Raw genomic sequence first — 17,382 nt, 5'->3', positions numbered from 1 at the left:
ACTATGGTATATGTGCACCAAATACCTATGGATACACCATCAAGTGTGGATAAATCCCCTACACGGGGTAAGCTTACCACAGCAAGTCACTGAAAAACTTGCTCTCAAATCAGTTGATCATCCAGGAATGTAGGGGTTAAATAGCCCAAGCGGAGGTACATGAAAGGACAAAAGCACAAAGATCTCTCATAGTGTGATATTGCCCTACAATAACCCCGAATAGGATGGGTGAAGCCCACTAATAAATGCCCGTACAATATGTATGCTGTGTATAAACATAAATGAAAAAGGTTTCACCGCCGTCACCGTAAACCTCCTGCCCGAAGGGGCCGCGCGAGTGCTGCGGATTCGATGTATAAGTCTTCCTCGCTGTCGATGGTGGACGGTGGAGCGCGGTGGAACGCAAATTAGACTTCTGTGTAGCGCTGTCTGTAGCCACGCTCTGACGCGTTTCGTCACTTCCGACTTCAACTGAGGGCGCCCTCAGTTGAAGTCGGCGCTCCATCGTCCACCATCGACAGCGAGGAAGACTTATACATCGAATCCGCAGCACTCGCGCGGCCCCTTCGGGCAGGAGGTCTACGGTGACGGCGGTGAAACCTTTTTCATTTATGTTTATACACAGCATACATATTGTACGGGCATTTATTAGTGTGCTTCACCCATCCTATTTGGGGTTATTGTAGGGCAATATCACACTATGAGAGATCTTTGTGCTTTTGTCCTTTCATGTACCTCCGCTTGGGCTATTTAACCCCTACATTCCTGGATGATCAACTGATTTGAGAGCAAGTTTTTCAGTGACTTGCTGTGGTAAGCTTACCCCGTGTAGGGGATTTATCCACACTTGATGGTGTATCCATAGGTATTTGGTGCACATATACCATAGTCTGATCACCTACCTCAAATCACCGATCATTAGGATTTCTTTCACTTTTATAATTTGAGTTAGATCGCTTCTACTCTGAGCGCTGTTTTTATCTGTTTGAACACAAGTTCACGTTCACCGATACTTTTTATATCTATACTATACTATACTATACTATATAATATAAGTACTATATTTTCTAGTTTAAAAACCCGGAATTTAAAAAAAAAATGGCTATATATTATTTTATGAAGATGGTGCTCTTCGTGAATGCTCTTTTAGCAAGAATATTCTGTCTGACCTTAATTAAGAATTTAGGGTAGCCTTACATCTTACAAGAAAAATGGCAGAAATTAATCAATCCCCCATTTACACTAAACAGAATGGATGCAGAAATCTCCCATTGGAGGCTTTTCCACTGCGCAGACGCGCAATGACGTCACTGGCGGTAAATTTAAAGATGTGGCTGGCCTGTATCAGCTGGGATTTCCCTGACAGGCGAGAAGTACATCTGAAGATTGCCAGCAGGTTAGAGACATTATGCCTGGGAGAGCCTATATTCATTTATGCAGGGGGGAAGCTGTTTTGGGAGTAACTGTTCCTCTGCTGCAAACTCTGCATGTGTCATTTTATTTGCTCTGTTTTAAATGTACCTGCTTCTCGCTGCATAGCTAGGACTTCTTAAAGGGTCAGGTCACTAATCTGTATGCATTCATATTAAGGCTTTGTTTCCAGTCCTGCCCCTGTTGTGACGCTCTGGTCCAGGTGCTACGGACCATTCACCGCCCGCATGTGGCCAGCCCTCTCGCACAAGGTACGTGCGTGGGGGGGGGGGCTTGAGGTTATAGTCACAAGTATTGGGTTTACTTGATGTCTTATTCTTTCCCCTCAAATCTCTTCCTCTAGCCCTTCCGGTTTGGATCCTTGAATCACAGTCCAGACCAACTCAGACCTTGCCAGACCACAACATCATTCGTCTTCTTAAAAATCAAAGAGCAAGCGCAGTTCTCCGTCTGCATCTCACCACCAGAGGAGAAGTTCTCATTCCTCCCCCCAGACACCGCTCCCACCACCATGACAGCCGCTCTGGTCGAAGAGCCTGCTGGGGCTGTGACACACAAGTCCCCGAGGGCAAATCATTGTGTGACCGCTGTTACACCCGGGCAGTTGGAGAAAAAGAGACTGAAGATCAACGCATCGTGTCTCTAGTTGAACGGGTGGTGCAACGATCTTTAAAAGAGAAAGCGTCTTCCCATGCACAAAGCCAGGCCAGTACCATCAGTCTGGTTCTCCGGACGATGAGCTCCATGAGCATCCAGGTCCTTCCCAGCCATACACATCCCTACCTACTTCCCCGGAGGGAGAACTGGAAAGTAATGAGGAAAGTGTGGAGTTTGAGTTCTCCCAAGTAGCTCCGCTCATTAAAGCGGTTAAGGAGGCCCTTTTGTGGGAAGACCCGTATACTCCCCCAGCCAAGCAGAAAAAGTACTTCAAGCGGTTGGGGAAGAAGCGCCCAAGTTTTCCGTTACTGACTGAACTGAAGGGCGTCTTTGGCGAGGTCGAGGAGTGGAGCAAAGTGGACAGGAAGTCCTCCATGACAAACAAAGCCTCCAGAATGTATCCTTTCAAAACGGATGAGGTAAAACATCTGGAGAACGTCCCTCTAGTAGACGTGGCAGTAATGCATCTGGCCAAGCACATTACACTCCCATTGGACGATTCAGTCTCCTTCAAGGACGGTCTTGACAGAAGGATGGATCAAGATCTTAAAAGGATTTACGGTCTTGCTGGTACAGCTTGCAAACCTGCTTTAGCCTTGGCAGCCTTATCGAAGGCCATGGAGGCCTGGACGGATAACGTAGACTCTTTCCTCAAAGGCGTTTCGGAAGACCTGGCCAGGAATTCGGCAACAGTGGAACTGAAGCTAGCAGTGGCTTTCCTGAGGGAGGCATCTGTTGATTTAATCCGCCTACTGGCAAGGATTATGCTGTCTTCAGTTACAGCCAAGCGGGCTCTGTGGCTGCGCCCTTGGGTTGCTGACCCATCATCAAAGCAGAATTGGTGCAAAATTCCCTTTGAGGGATCATCTTTGTTTGGCAACAAACTGGACAACGCCATAGCTAAGGCTAAGGGTGGTAAATCGGGCTTCCTCCCCCAGGACAAGCGTCAGCCCGGAAGGAAGAAACCTCAGTTCTGAAGACGTAGCCCAGAGCATGCAAGGGAAGCTCGCTCCTACAGGCCTGGCAGGGACTTCAGGAGGAACTGGAGCAGAGGTCAGACGTCTTTCCGCAAGCCAGCAACAAGCCAGGTGTCAAGTGGGCGCGAACAGCCAAAATCTTTTTTAAATGGAGACCGCCTAGGCCGGTCAGGTGGGAGCCCGCCTGCTCCTCTTCTGGCACGTCTGGGCGGCCTCGATCATGAATTTCTGGGTCATCAGGACAGTGTCATCAGGTCACACATGGTCCTTCTCCAACATTCCTCCCCCAGATTCATTTCCACCCTACTCCTAAGTACGGCAGAACAGAGGCAGGCTCTACTGTCCTATGTGGACCTGCTAAAATCCAAAAGAGCAGTAGTATGCGTCCCAAAGGACGAACAGTTTCATGGAGTATACTCCTCCCTCTACTTGGTACAGAAGAAAAGCGGTGCCTGGCGTCCAGTTATAGATTTAACTTACCTGAACAGGTCCATAAAGCACGGGAGGTTCAAAATGGAAACTGTCAACAATTCAGCAAGCCATACAGCCAGGCGACTGGATGATCTCAATAGATCTAAAAGACCCTTATTTCCACGTGTCAGTGGCGGAGGAGTTTCAAAAGTACCTCAGATTTCACGTCGGGCAGGAACACCTTCAATTCATTTGCCTACCCTTCGGGTTGACGACTTACCCGTGAGTCTTCACCAATAGTGTTGCTCAAGAATATTCGCATTGCGAATATTCGTTACGAATATGGCATATTCGAGTATTCGCGAATAACTCGAATTTCGCGGCCAATATTCGCTATTCCGAATATTCGTATTTTTTCAATTTTATTTTTAAAACAGATCACATCCTAGTGATCTCCATCGACGTCTAAAAGCATTGCTGGTATGATTAGAGACCCTGGGCCGAGTAGCTGAGGCGATCCTTTTATGTTGCCGAATATTCACAATTGCGAATATTCGATTTCCGAATATTCGCGAAAACCTTCTCCGCCCTTCTTTTGCATCAAAGCCAATCAGAGTTCTCCTACCACAGTTGTCAGAGGTTAGCAACCTCCATAGCAACCAATAGGAACCTGCCTGCACGACCAGTATATAAGATCACTCCCAGCAGTATTTCAGTGCAGATTCACAAGGTGGCTAGAGAGAGTGGAGTGTTTCTGTGTGATCTTAGAGCTTAGAGCATCAGCATTGTGCTTCCTATAGTGCTTTGAGTTCTGATTTTCCAGCTTCTAAACTTCTTTTTTCAAAGCAAAAGACCCAACAGCTTTTTTAAAAGCTCAGATTTGTGTTGTTTTGTCCAGGTTAGTGTAGCTTAGTGTTAGATAGATTTCTGTGTAGTTAGTGTAAGTGTACATAGTGTAAGTGTACATTTCTTTAAGGTAGCTTAGTTTAGTGTGTGTTTAGTGTCTGTGTTTTGTGTAAAAAAAAAAAAAATAGCTTTAGTTTAGCTATATAACTTTGTGTAAGTAGTTAGTGTTTGTTTAGTGCATATTAGTTTAGTATTTGTAGTCCTTCGTCTTTGTCCTTGTCAGTCAGTGTAAAAAAAAAAAAAAAACTTTTAGGTGTAGTAGTTTTTTTTGTTTTCAAAAAGTTTTTATTAGAGAATAGACAGATATAACAGAGGACATAGATAATGCCCAACATACATTGGTATATAAGGTAACTGCAATCCGTACAAGTCAGCAATAACTCATCACAATCTTGAGGACAGAAAACCAGTTTGTGGCACGACCCAGAGCCCCGGGTGTACCGCAAAAACGAATGCATAGACCACATACCTTTGTAATCTAACTGAACCAAAGTGTCAGAAGCCAATGTAAAGTGCACAAAAAATAAAGAGAAATAAAAAGTAGATCAAAGAAAACATAGCAAGAAGAACATGCATAAAAAAAAATAAAGAAATAACATCAGGACGTATAAAGCCAAAGGAATCATAATCAAGGTCAGTTATTCTTGGAGTCTATATAGAAACCATGGGGTCCATTTAGCGTCGTATATTGGGACTGAATCATGTAGAGTGTGAAATATCTTTTCTGATAGCATAATTTGATCTATCCTAGCAATTATTGGGAGAAAAGGTACCACCCGCTTCTTCCAGTGGAGGGCGATGGCCCACTGTACCGCTATACATATCGAGTGAATCAACTTCCCAGTTTGTTTAGAAATAGCGTCAATGCTTTGGAAAAACAGGCAGTGCTCAAACGTCAAATTTACATGCTCCCCTACCAGCCTATCAATCATATCTAGGGCCGCTTTCCATGTTGGTTGTAATTTCTCGCAATCCCAAAAAAGGTGAAAAAAGGAATCCTGCTGAGAGCAGCCCCTAAAGCAAGCTGGGGAGGTTTGAGGAAATATTTTGCTAAGGCGAAGTGGGGTGTAGTACCATCTCGTCAAGAGCTTAATTGCTGTTTCTCTCACTGTCAGAGACTTAGTGCACTTACGCATGTTTTGCCATCCCCTAGCCCAATCCAACGCATCGTCATCTAAATTGAGTTCCAGCTGCCAGTCGCGTCTATATTTCACCAGAGCAGGTTCAGAGACTGATTCCAAAAACTTGTAGACCAACGAGATCATTTCTGCCTCGGAGAAGAGTAACATATATCCTCAAAGAGGCAACTCAGGTTCAACTCCTGGAGGGGGTAATGTAGCTGAAAAAAGTGCCTTATTTGCAGGAAATGATAAAACTCCTTAGTGGGTAGGGGGGAAGAGCGATTGTAGGTGAGCAAATGTGACAAATTTGGAGTCAACCAGGAAGTTATCCAACTTCGTCAGACCACAATCTCTCCAAATCTCAAAAGAGTCAGGATGGTTAAACGCCGAGGGGAATCTAGGGTCGCCAAAAAATGAGGCACCCCTTGGAGATTCCGAGACCAGCTTAAACTTATCTTTATAATCCCTCCAGAGTCTCAAACTTTCCTCCACTACACTATTCCTCAGATGCAAACCCGGCCACGATCTACCAGATGACCACAACAGACCCGGGAGAAAAAAAGGGGAAACAGAATCACCCTCAAACCTGACCCATGGTACTCTGGAGTTACGTATATTCCACTGGGCCTGCTGCGTAAATCTACTGGCGAGATAGTAAAGCCAAATCTGAGGGACCCCCAGCCCCCTACGTGCCGCTGGGCGGTATAGAATATCTCTGGAGAACCTCGGGGGCTTGCCCTGCCATATGAATTTGTTTAGATGCGATTGGAAATCAACCAGAAGGGATTTGGAGAGCCTGACTGGAAGGGAGCGGAACAAGTAGAGAAGCTTGGGCAGGATTGTCATCTTTAGAGCTGTGATCCTACCCAAGAATGAGATATGAAGGGGGACCCAGAGCTTCAGGAGCCTTTTCAGCTTAGTCAGCATCTTAGGGTAATTTGCGTGAGACAGTTTGCGGTAATCTCTGGTCAGATCAATGCCCAAATAAGAAAGAGAGTCAACCGTCCAGGCAAACGAGAATACCTGCTTTAGGTGCCTAGTCTCCTCGGGGGAAAAGCTGACAGGGAGGGCCACCGATTTTGTGACATTGACCGAGAGACCAGAGATCCCCGCAAAGTCTGACAAAGTGGACAACAGAGGGGGCAAGGTAAGCAAGGGGTCTGTGACAAACATCAAAACATCGTCTGCATACATACAGAACTTATACGTAGAAGCCCCCTTAGTGTACCCGCGAATGTCAGGGTTATTCAAAATTGCTATAGCCAGGGGCTCGAGGGTTAACGTAAAAATGAGGGGGGAAAGCGGACAGCCCTGCCTAGTCCCCCTCCCCAGGTTAAAGAACTCTGAGCTGCACCCCGGGATTCGTATACGAGTTTTGGGATTTTGGTATAGTGCTTGAAAAGCATGAAAAAACTCCCCATGGAGACCCATGCGGGGTAAAAGCGCGGACAGATAGTTCCAGGAGACACTATCAAATGCCTTGTGTATATCAAGGCCCAGCAAAAAAAGTTTTCGTGAAAATAAATTGGCATCCTGAATTATATTTGTTGCTAAACGAATGTTGTCCGTAATGAGCCTATGGGGAATGAAACCTGACTGGTAGGGGGAGATGAGAGAGGAGATCACTCCCGCAAGCCTATCTGCCATAATTCTAGAGAAGATCTTGAGGTCATTATTTATGACCGATATGGGTCTGTAATTCTGGGGGAGAGCATAATTTTTGTTGGGCTTAGGGATCAGGGACATATTGGCGAGCAACATTTCCTCAGGGAAACTACCTCCCTGCAGCACTAAATTAAAAAGATGGACTAGTCTAGGGGAAAGGGGTTCGGCAAATTTTTTGTAATATACCGAAGAAAATCCATCGGGGCCTGGGGCAGAACCTGTCTTCAAGGATTTGATAACCCCTAGGACCTCCGCAGATGAAATTGGGGCATTCAGTTTCTCACATTGTAGGGCCGAGAGGGAAGGGATAGGAAGGGCCCGGAACCAGGGGTCATCTAGTACCGAAGGCTCCGAGGGTCTGGCCGCCAGCAGAGAGGAGTAAAACTTAGTGAAGTGTTGAAGCACTACCTGTGGGTGAGAGGAGGATTGACCTGGACCCATATCCAGCTTATAGACATGTGGATGGCGCGTCAGCTGATTCAATTTCCTCGCAAACATCGACGAGGCCGTATTGCTATGAAGCAGAAAGCGCGCCCTCGACCATCTCAAAGTCTTCTCAACCCTATCCGAGAGCAAAGTATCCAGCTCCAGGCGCTTTTGGTCAATCACCTGTCTGGTTGAGTCCAAATGGAGGGAATCAACTTTCTTATAAAGAAGATCTAACTCCGCTGAGAGTGATAACATTTTCTGTCTATTCAGCCTGTTACGGGCAGAGGCCATACCTATAAGTTTTCCCCAGATCACTGCCTTATGGGCAACCCACACCGTGGCAAAAGGGGTGTCTGGGATGGCGTTAAGCGTGAAATATTCCTCAACAGCCTTTGCGACCTCCGCCTCCACCACGGTGTCAGACAGGAGTGCCTCATTTAGTCTCCAGGAAAAGGGGGCGGGGGCCAAACCAATGAACTTCATGGTAAAGGAAACTGCCTGGTGGTCCGACCAGACACAGGAGTGTATTTTGGAGGACGAGGAGTTGGCCAAGAGAACTGGCGAGGCATAGATATAATCCAGCCTAGCTGAGCTATTGTGGGGATGAGAATAAAACGTAAATTCCCTAACCCCTACGTTATGTGCCCTCCAAGCGTCTACCAATTGGTGATCTAACAGGGATTTAGCTAGGGTCTTGGGGAAAGCCTTGGTGTTGGCAGCAGAGGTACACCTGTCTAAGGTAGCATTGGCCACCATGTTAAAATCCCCTCCCACTATCATATGCGGAGAGTGGTATTTGGATAGGAGGGCAAAAAAGGAACTAAAAAAGTAGGCTGGGGCCTAATTTGGAGTGTAGACACTTGCAATAGTCAGTTCTTTGTTGTTTACCGTACCCTTTATAATAACATATTTACTCTCTAAATCCCTAACGATCTGCTTAACCTCCATCGTGAAGGAGGAGTGTAAGAAAATGGCAGCGCCCCTTGACTTAGAGGAATGGAGAGAATAGAATGCTTGGGGGAATTGCCTATGGAAAAATGTGTGGTGGGAAGTTTGAGCAAAATGAGTCTCCTGAATAAGGAGAATTTTGGCTCCCAAAGATTTGTATAAGTCAAACGCCTTACGCCTCTTGACAGGGGAATTAAATCCCTTCACATTAAGTGATATACATGTGACTGGCATGTGTAAAGTAGAGAAGCACCATTAAATGCGAATTTAGATCATGGACCATAGCCATGAGGGGGAATAACCTAGAATCCGCAACTGTCCGGGGCGCCACCATAATTCTGTACCCAACTACAGTAGTATACATATCAACCCAGGTAAGCATAAGCACAGCATAATGTATCATGTAGACACAGACATAGGTAGTGTCAATGGAATGTATACGACCTGAAAAAAAACAAGCACAGTCCTGAGAAATCCATATCAAAAAAATAAAACAAAAAAAGATAAAAAAAAGCAGGAAATTCAAAATGTAAAACATAGAAGGTGGATCAGGTCTACGAGGATCAAACCTGATAATCGGAGAACCAGAATGTAGCGAGACAACCAGGTCTCGAACCCGGCAGGTCCAAATCCGTGAAGTGTCACGGAAGCAAACAGTCAGGAATGTAGCCGGGTGGGGAGGACATGACACGGCTCCGTGGGACCAACACAGGAGGAAGAGCCATGAAGATCGATACAAACAGAACCAAAAAAAAAGAAATCAACAAAAGGTAAGTGATGATCAGTTCCATCGCAAAATGTAGTAGTCGCCAAAGAGGAAACGGAGCATGAATCGAAGCACAGCAACCGGCAGCCGTCAGTTGAGATTTCTATCACCTGGATCATACCTGATCCGTCTTCTATCCCTGCGGGGAGGGGGTGTCTGCCAGATTGGAGCGGGCCTAGGAGTAGACGGGGCAGCGGATCGCACCCGGATCCAAAAGGCCCAGTTTCACCAAAATTTCCTGACCTTCCAACAGAGAAGTCGCCGAGTATGTAGAGCCGTTGTGGGGAATCGTCAGCTTGAAGGGGATACCCCATTTGTAACGAATCCTAGCTGACTGAAGGATAGACGTGACTTCCTTTAGGCCTCTGCGTCTGTCAAGGGTTGTGGGAGAAATGTCCGGATAGATCTGTATGACATGTTCATCTAACATGATTCGCTGCTTCATCCGCGCCGCTCTTAGGATCTCCTCCTTGATAAGGAAATCTTTCATACAGAGGACTATATCCCTCGGGGGTTTGTCAGGGGGAGGCTTCGGCCTAAGAGCTCTGTGGATGCGGTCACAAGTGAATGCAGCAGAGTCACAGTTAGGGAGCAGGGATTTAAAGATCTTAATCACAGTGGGAATCAGTTCAGTTTCTGTTTCAGGGACACCACGCAGGCGCAGATTATGGCGCCTGTTTCTGTTGTCAAGGTCTTCAATTTGGGATTGCATTTGAACAAATGCAGACGAGAGTGATTCATATTCCCTACTTAAATCCCTGTAGGCCAGAGCTAGCTCGTCGTGTTTTGTTTCTAGGAGATCGGTTCTTGAGCCCAAGGCCGTGATCTCCTGAGACAGAGCGTGTGAAGTCTTATGCAGTTCAGTCTGGAACTTAGTGGCCAACTTCTCATACATTGATTCCAGGCTGGCATCCAGGTCTGCCTTTGAGAGCGCAGATTGGTACTCACGGTTAGGCTCGAGTTGCCAAGCCGAGGCCGGCTGCGGGGATAAGGCCTGCACGGCGTGCAGGCCTGGGTCAACCGCGGCGCCATCTTGTGACATGCTGTCCTGCTCCCGTGCGCGGAGGAGATAATGTGTCAGAGTGTGCTGAGCCGGGCCCTGTGACTTTTTCCTCTTCGGCGGCATGCACTACTCGGATGTGGCTAGAGGGGTGTTAAAATGGTGTAGTAGTTTTATTATAGTTTAGTAGCTGTCTACGTCTTTGTCTGCGTCTTTGTCTGCGTCTTTGTCTGCGTGCCTGTCTTGCTAAAAAAACAAACACTCCTTTCTCACATTTCCCCCCCCAATAAAGTTTACCCCCCCCACATCAGCAAGTATGAGCAGCATACGTGGCCGTGGCAGCAGGGGTAGGGGAATTACTCCCAGTGCTGGGTCGCTGCCAGCACGGGGTACCTCTCGCGCCCCTACTAGTGGTAGAGGATCAGGTGGAAGGGGAGTCCGCCTCATCCGCGATTTTTTTCCCTCTGGCAGCCGCCCGATATTGCCTTCTCAGGCTCCAGTAGTGGTGGAGTATATGGGGCACAGCAGTGCCACTGAGTCGTCAGTCCCGACTCCCAGTAGCACCACCAGTACACCGGTGCCTTTAGTACCCACCCCCAGCCCCCAAGAGTCCAGCCTCTTACTGTTTGACAGCGACAGTGAGAGGGATATCTTGGGGGAGGCCATGCATCAGGCAGACATCCAGTTCTGTCCTGATGGTCAGGACCTTTTTGAAGAGATGATGGAGGAGGAGGACGGGGTACCTGCTGTCAGTATCCCAGAGACATCCCTTCCAAGTGGTGCTGCTGTTTTTGTGCAGGAAACAACCGCACCTAGTCAGACCCAGGCGTCGGTGAGGGGACAGCGGAGCCAGGCTAGACCACCACATTCCAGCCCTGGGTCTGACATATCTGGGGGCGAAGACGATGGTGACACAACATGGGTGCCACCTGCCTTGTCGGTTCACAGCAGCAGTGACGACGAGGAAGGTAGGCACCCTGGGGAAACGGTGCGCAAGGTCACCAGGGAGACCAGCGTCAGGGTCTCCACTGGTGATGGCAGCAGGCGGTGTCAGCAGCAGCAGCAGCAGCAGGCAGCTCCACCTGTGCGCACCGAGTCCCAGCAGGTGCAAGTCAGCGTCACCCCATCTGACAGGAGGGCGGCGCTGAAGTCACCTGTCTGGGCCTACTTCACCCTGGTAGCAGATAACCATACCGTAGCCATCTGCCAGATCTGTCGTGCCAGGGTGAAGAGAGGGAAGTGCTTGGCTCGGGTGGGTACCACAGCTCTGAACCAGCACCTGAGAATCAACCACTGGCGGGAGTATGACCAGATGAAGCGTGGTGGTGGTAGCAGCGCCACCACCACAAGTGAGCAGGGTACAGCAGCCCCTGCCACAGCTTCATCTGTTCCCAGCAGGTCATGCCCCCCCGCTCCCTCTAGTAGAGGTACTGGTACCGGCAGCCAGACCTCTACTTCCACAGCACCCTTCTCTTCTGTGTCCTGCACTGCCGTCCGGCGCCAGGCGTCGCTTTCCGACGCCTTCGAACGCACCACTCCCTTCCCCCCTGGAGACCGACGTGTGCGTTCCCTCAATGGGCTCCAGGCAAGGGTTATTGCCCAACATCTGCTTCCCTTCAACATTGTTGACTGCAACCCCTTCAGGCAGATGTTGGAGCAGGCCCAACCCCAATGGCGTGTCCGCAGCCGCCATTTCTTTGCCAGGATTGGTGTCCCTGCCCTACACCAGCACATTGTGCAGAATGTAACCCTGTCGCTGGATCACGCTGTCAGCGACAGGGTGCATCTCACAATGGATGGCTGGACCAGCAGGCATGGGCAGGGCCGGTACATCAGCTTCACGGCCCATTGGGTTTCCCTCCGAGGCGCCGGGGAGGGATCGGCAGCATCAGATTATGTGGTGCCGCCCCGGGGTGTCCAGGGGAGAACTGCTGGTCTCCGTCAAGCCACTGTCTCCGCAGCTGCTGAGCCTCCCAGCAAGCACCCCCGTAGCTACTCAAGTGTGGGGCACGTGCGCTGTCAGGCCGTGCTCCAGCTTGTTAGTTTAGGGGACAGGAGACACACTGGACAAGAAGTACTGACCGCACTTCAGGCTCAGGTCCAGAAGTGGCTGACACCCCGAAGGCTCCAGGCAGGTATGGTTGTCTGTGACAACGGCAGCAACCGACTCTCCGCCCTCCAGGCTGGCAGTCTGACCCACGTGCCCTGTCTGGCACATGTCCTCAACCTCGTGGTGCAGAAGTTCCTGCGCACCTATCCCGGGTTGAGTGACATTGTGCTAAGGGTAAGTAGGATTGCCAGCCACTTCAGGCGCTCCCCAACCGCTACCGCGTCCCTGTCCAAGTTGCAGCGGGACAACAGCCTGCCCCTTCACAGGCTGATTGTGGACAGTGTGACGCGGTGGAACTCCACCCTCCATATGCTGGAGAGGTTGTGGGAGCAGCGAAGGGCGGTGAAGGAATACCTGCTGGAGCAAGGCACTCCCGGGCCATCACAAACACTCCCGTACATCACCAGTGCGGAGTGGGGGCAGATACACCAGGTCTGCCATGTGTTGGCCCCTTTCGAGCAGGCGACCAAGATGGTGAGCAGGGAGCATGTCGGCCTCAATGACGTGCTCCCTATAGTGTTCCTGCTGGACAGGGCACTAGATCGCCTGCTCGAAGCTGGGGAGAGTGCCTTGGTGGAGCAGGAGGAGGCAACACTGCTACACCAAGACCAGGCCCAGGACGAGGAGGAGGAGGATGATGATGATGAGGAGGTTACTGGTGACGTCCTGGAGTCAGGGCCTGGTCAGGAGGGAGAGCCGGTGTTGGGGGCACCGATAGTCCGGGGGTTGGGCATCTCTGAGCGCGAGCAGCAGCTCCTCCAGCATGAAGAGTCCGACGTCATGGACCTGGGCAGCCATGAGGAGTCGCAGCGGGCTGTGCTCTTCCCCATGGCTGCCCACATGCTGAGATGCCTCAGGAGGGACCCCCGGGTTAAGACTATCAAGGAGAGGGATGAATTTTGGATGGCCACCCTTTTAGTTTCAAGATGCAAGGGGAAACTGGAGCAGTTCCTCCCAGCCAGCCGGAGGCAGCACCGGATGGAGGAACTGCAGGCACGCATAGTCAGCTGGTTGGAGCAGGCAACTCCCCGGCCTCCAGTTGTCCCCCCTCATCTCACCCAGCAGGTGGCTGCACCCAGCAGCAGCAGCAGCCGAGCAGGGGACCTAATGGGTGAGATGAGGATGTTCTTCCAATCTGAGCGACCCAGTACCAGCAGCAGCAGCAGCAGCAGCAGTCGCCACCAGCGGCTGGCCCACATGGTGGCAGACTACATGGGGTCCGTCTGTGCTTCTGACAGTATGAGCACCGACGACCCCATGGAGTACTGGGTTGCCAGATTGGACACCTGCCGCAAGCTCGCTCAGTATGCGCTGGAGTTATTGTCTTTCCCCCCCTCCAGCGTACTATCTGAGTGGACATTCAGCGCGGCAGGTGGGGTGGTCAGGGACAAGAGGACCCGTCTGTCCACAGACTCCGTGGACAGACTCACATTCATCAAGATGAATGAGTCCTGGATCGGCGGTGACTTTCTGGCACCTGCCGTCGGTTCAGGGCGCTGAAGGGTCCCTTGTCATTCATTCCCTGATGTATTTATACCTTTGAAACTCATAGTGGGCAGGTAGTGTTAAGGGCATAAATATTTCCATGCTGTGTCATTAAGCCACTATAAGGAGTCCTGATGCTGCTGCCACATTATTTTGAAAAGTAATTGCTCATCATGAATTTAAAAAGTCACGTATAGCATAGAAATAACGTTAATAAAACTTTTAAATTATGAGGCACTATGGTATAGCCAGGCTACAGCTACTTAAGGCCTGTGTCATTCTGCTTTTCAAATTTAATCACCATGCTACTGCAACTTCAAGCTTTTGTAATTTTGCCACCATATGGGCTCCTTCTGCTAATGCCAAAAGGCTGAGTGATTATGTACCGATATATTACTCATACTGCTGCTGTCACCTTTTGTCCGAGAGATTTGCCACTTTCTATTACTACTGCTGCTGCTGATGGCACCTCTTGCCCGAGCTATTTGCCATTTTTATTACTCTTACCGCTGCTGCTGCTGCTGCTGATGGCACCTATTGCCCGAGTGATTTGCCATTTTTATTACTCTTACCACTGCTGCTGTTGATGGTACCTCTTTCCCGAGTGATTTGACACTATATTGTCTACTATTACTACTACTGCTGTTGCTCAGTCACGACACCTATGTCACAAGTTATTTGCCACTATATACTTCTATAACCACTGCTGCTGCTGTTCATCATGGCACCTCTTGCCCGAGTGATTTGACACTATAATGTCTACTATTACTACTACTGCTGCTGCTCAGTCACGACACCTATGTCACAAGTTATTTGCCACTATATACTACTATTACCACTGCTGCTGCTGCTGTTCATCATGGCACCTCTTGCCCGAGTGATTTGACACTATATTGTCTACTATTACTACTACTGCTGTTGCTCAGTCACGACACCTATGTCACGAGTTGTTTGCCACTATATACTACTATTACCACTGCTGCTGCTGCTGTTCATCATGGCACCTCTTTCCCGAGTGATTTGACACTATATTGTCTACTATTACTACTACTGCTGTTGCTCAGTCACATCACCTATGTCATGAGTTATTTGCCACTATATACTACTAATACCACTGCTGCTGCTGCTGTTCATCATGGCACCTCTTGCCCGAGTGATTTGACACTATATTGTCTACTACTACTGCTGTTGCTCAGTCACGACACCTATGTCACAAGTTGTTTGCCACTATATACTACTATTACCACTGCTGCTGCTGCTGTTCATCATGGCACCTCTTTCCCGAGTGATTTGACACTATATTGTCTACTATTACTACTACTGCTGCTGCTCAGTCACGACACCTATGTCACAAGTTATTTGCCACTATATACTACTATTACCACTACTGCTGCTGTCAAGTCTTGCCCAAGTGTTTAGATGCTATCTAGTACCATTACCACTACTGCTTGTAAATGTTGCCTGTGTGATAATTACATTATATTTTAATACTACTGCTGCTGCCTTCATGCTGAGTAATGCTTCATGACCTCTCTGGCACAGCGGATCCACCAACAGCCTCCGCTACAAGCTACCAGACCGGATCATAACAGCAAGTGTGACTAAAACACTGAACTTTATGTTAAACCCTGGTTTGCGGCCTTTATACTGCAACCATTATCCTGTCTGCAAGAGCAAATCTGCACTCTCTCTCTCTTTCTCGCTCTCTCTCTCTATATCTATATATATATTGTAGCTTTTGTTATATTAATTTTTCAACAGTTTAGTTTGTGTTAGTAGTGTCTGTGTCCGTGTATTTAAGTTTGTGTTAAATAAAATAATAGTATAAAATGTTTTTGGTTATTATGAAGTTAGATGTGTTGTTGATGTTGATGTGTTAGATGTGAAGTTAGATGTGTTGAAAAACCTAACAATCTCAATAATAAAGGAAACATTTTAAAAGAATAAAATTTTTTATTAAAAGAAAAAAAAATTAAATGTAATTATGCATGAGCTTCTGAAGCTCAGCCATCGCGTCAAAATTCTTCCTCTGCTGTTGCTCCAGCTGTTGGTTTTGGAGGTCTAGGATCCGCATTTTCCGGCGATTTGAGCGGATTTTATCATTGGTCCTCTGGATCAGACTTTGTTTTTCCTCCATCTTTTTTAAAACTGTTAAGATATAAGAAAAAAAATTAGGATTTCAAAGACCGTTACCAAATAAATAAAATATTTATGTTGCTTATTAAACAATCATTATCATGTCTATACAATTGTTATGTGTCTAACACATATACTTCTATCATAAATACCATGTTATTCTTCTGAAATCTGACGGGTGCGCTTTAAATGCTGTCCATTTTTATATCTACATCTTATTGTTGAAATGATATTAATCTTTGTGCACATATTTACCCTCCTGGCTGAGGCTCACAGGAACCGTCTCATCCTCCTGCTCCTCTTCTCCATCACCCATTTCACCAGGATTTTGGGGGGGGGGGTTGCAGGTCCTCCTCTTGCTCCTCAACAGGAGCTGGGGGTGGTGAACACTGGGAGGGCCCTGGCAGGCCCGCCCACGTCGCCGCGTCATTGTCGTAGCGACACCGCATCATCGACGCGGCGACACCGCGGACACGCCCCGCGTATTGTTTACGCGCGGACTTCTGTTCGATGGTGTGTACAGCCATCGAACAGAAGTCCCCGGGCAGACATGTCCGATGAAAACGGTCCGCGGACCGGTTTCATCGGACATGTCTGCTCGTGAGTACAAGGCCTTATGGATATATGACGTTAATGTATGGTATTCAACAATTGGAAGCATTCTCGCCTTATTAATCACTGACAGGGGTAACATGACAGATTTTATATCTTGTCATTTTGGTCGCCACCTTTTTTGCATAAATATATCAGCCATTATCATTTGCATAATTATGTATATATGAGTAACATCACAGGATACACGTATAGGGGAGAAATGAGTTGCTATTCATCTGACCGCTATAATTATTTTTTGACCCCTATAATGGGCCGGTACAATAGATTATTTTTTTCCATCCCTATCTTTATATATGAACAATAATATGTTAGTTTCTTTTGACTTTTTGATGAATTAATTTTGAATAAATAATGGAGTTGATGTTATTTAAAAACTACAACTACCATCATGCTCTGATACACCATGTAGCTCAACGTCACCAGCTGTACCACAATTATACTTTAACTCCCAGCATGCCTGGACAGTCAATGGCTGTCCGGTAATACTGGGGAGTTGTTTTGCAACAACTGTAGGCTCCGTTTAGGAAACAGTGCCGTACCAGACGTTTTTCTTTTTTATTGTGGAGGGGAGGGTGGCTATGTAGGGGTATGTGTATATGTTGTGTTTTTTAATTTTTATTTAGTGTGGTGTAGTGTTTTTAGGGTACAGTCAGAGGGGCGTGGGGTTCACAGTAGTTTCCCGCTGAGGGTTTGAGCTGCAGCACCAAATTTGCTTCAGCTAGAAG

Source organism: Rana temporaria, chromosome 1 (assembly GCF_905171775.1).
Source record: "Rana temporaria chromosome 1, aRanTem1.1, whole genome shotgun sequence".
Lineage (NCBI taxonomy): Eukaryota > Metazoa > Chordata > Amphibia > Anura > Ranidae > Rana > Rana temporaria.
Note: the sequence above shows the minus strand (reverse complement) of the source record.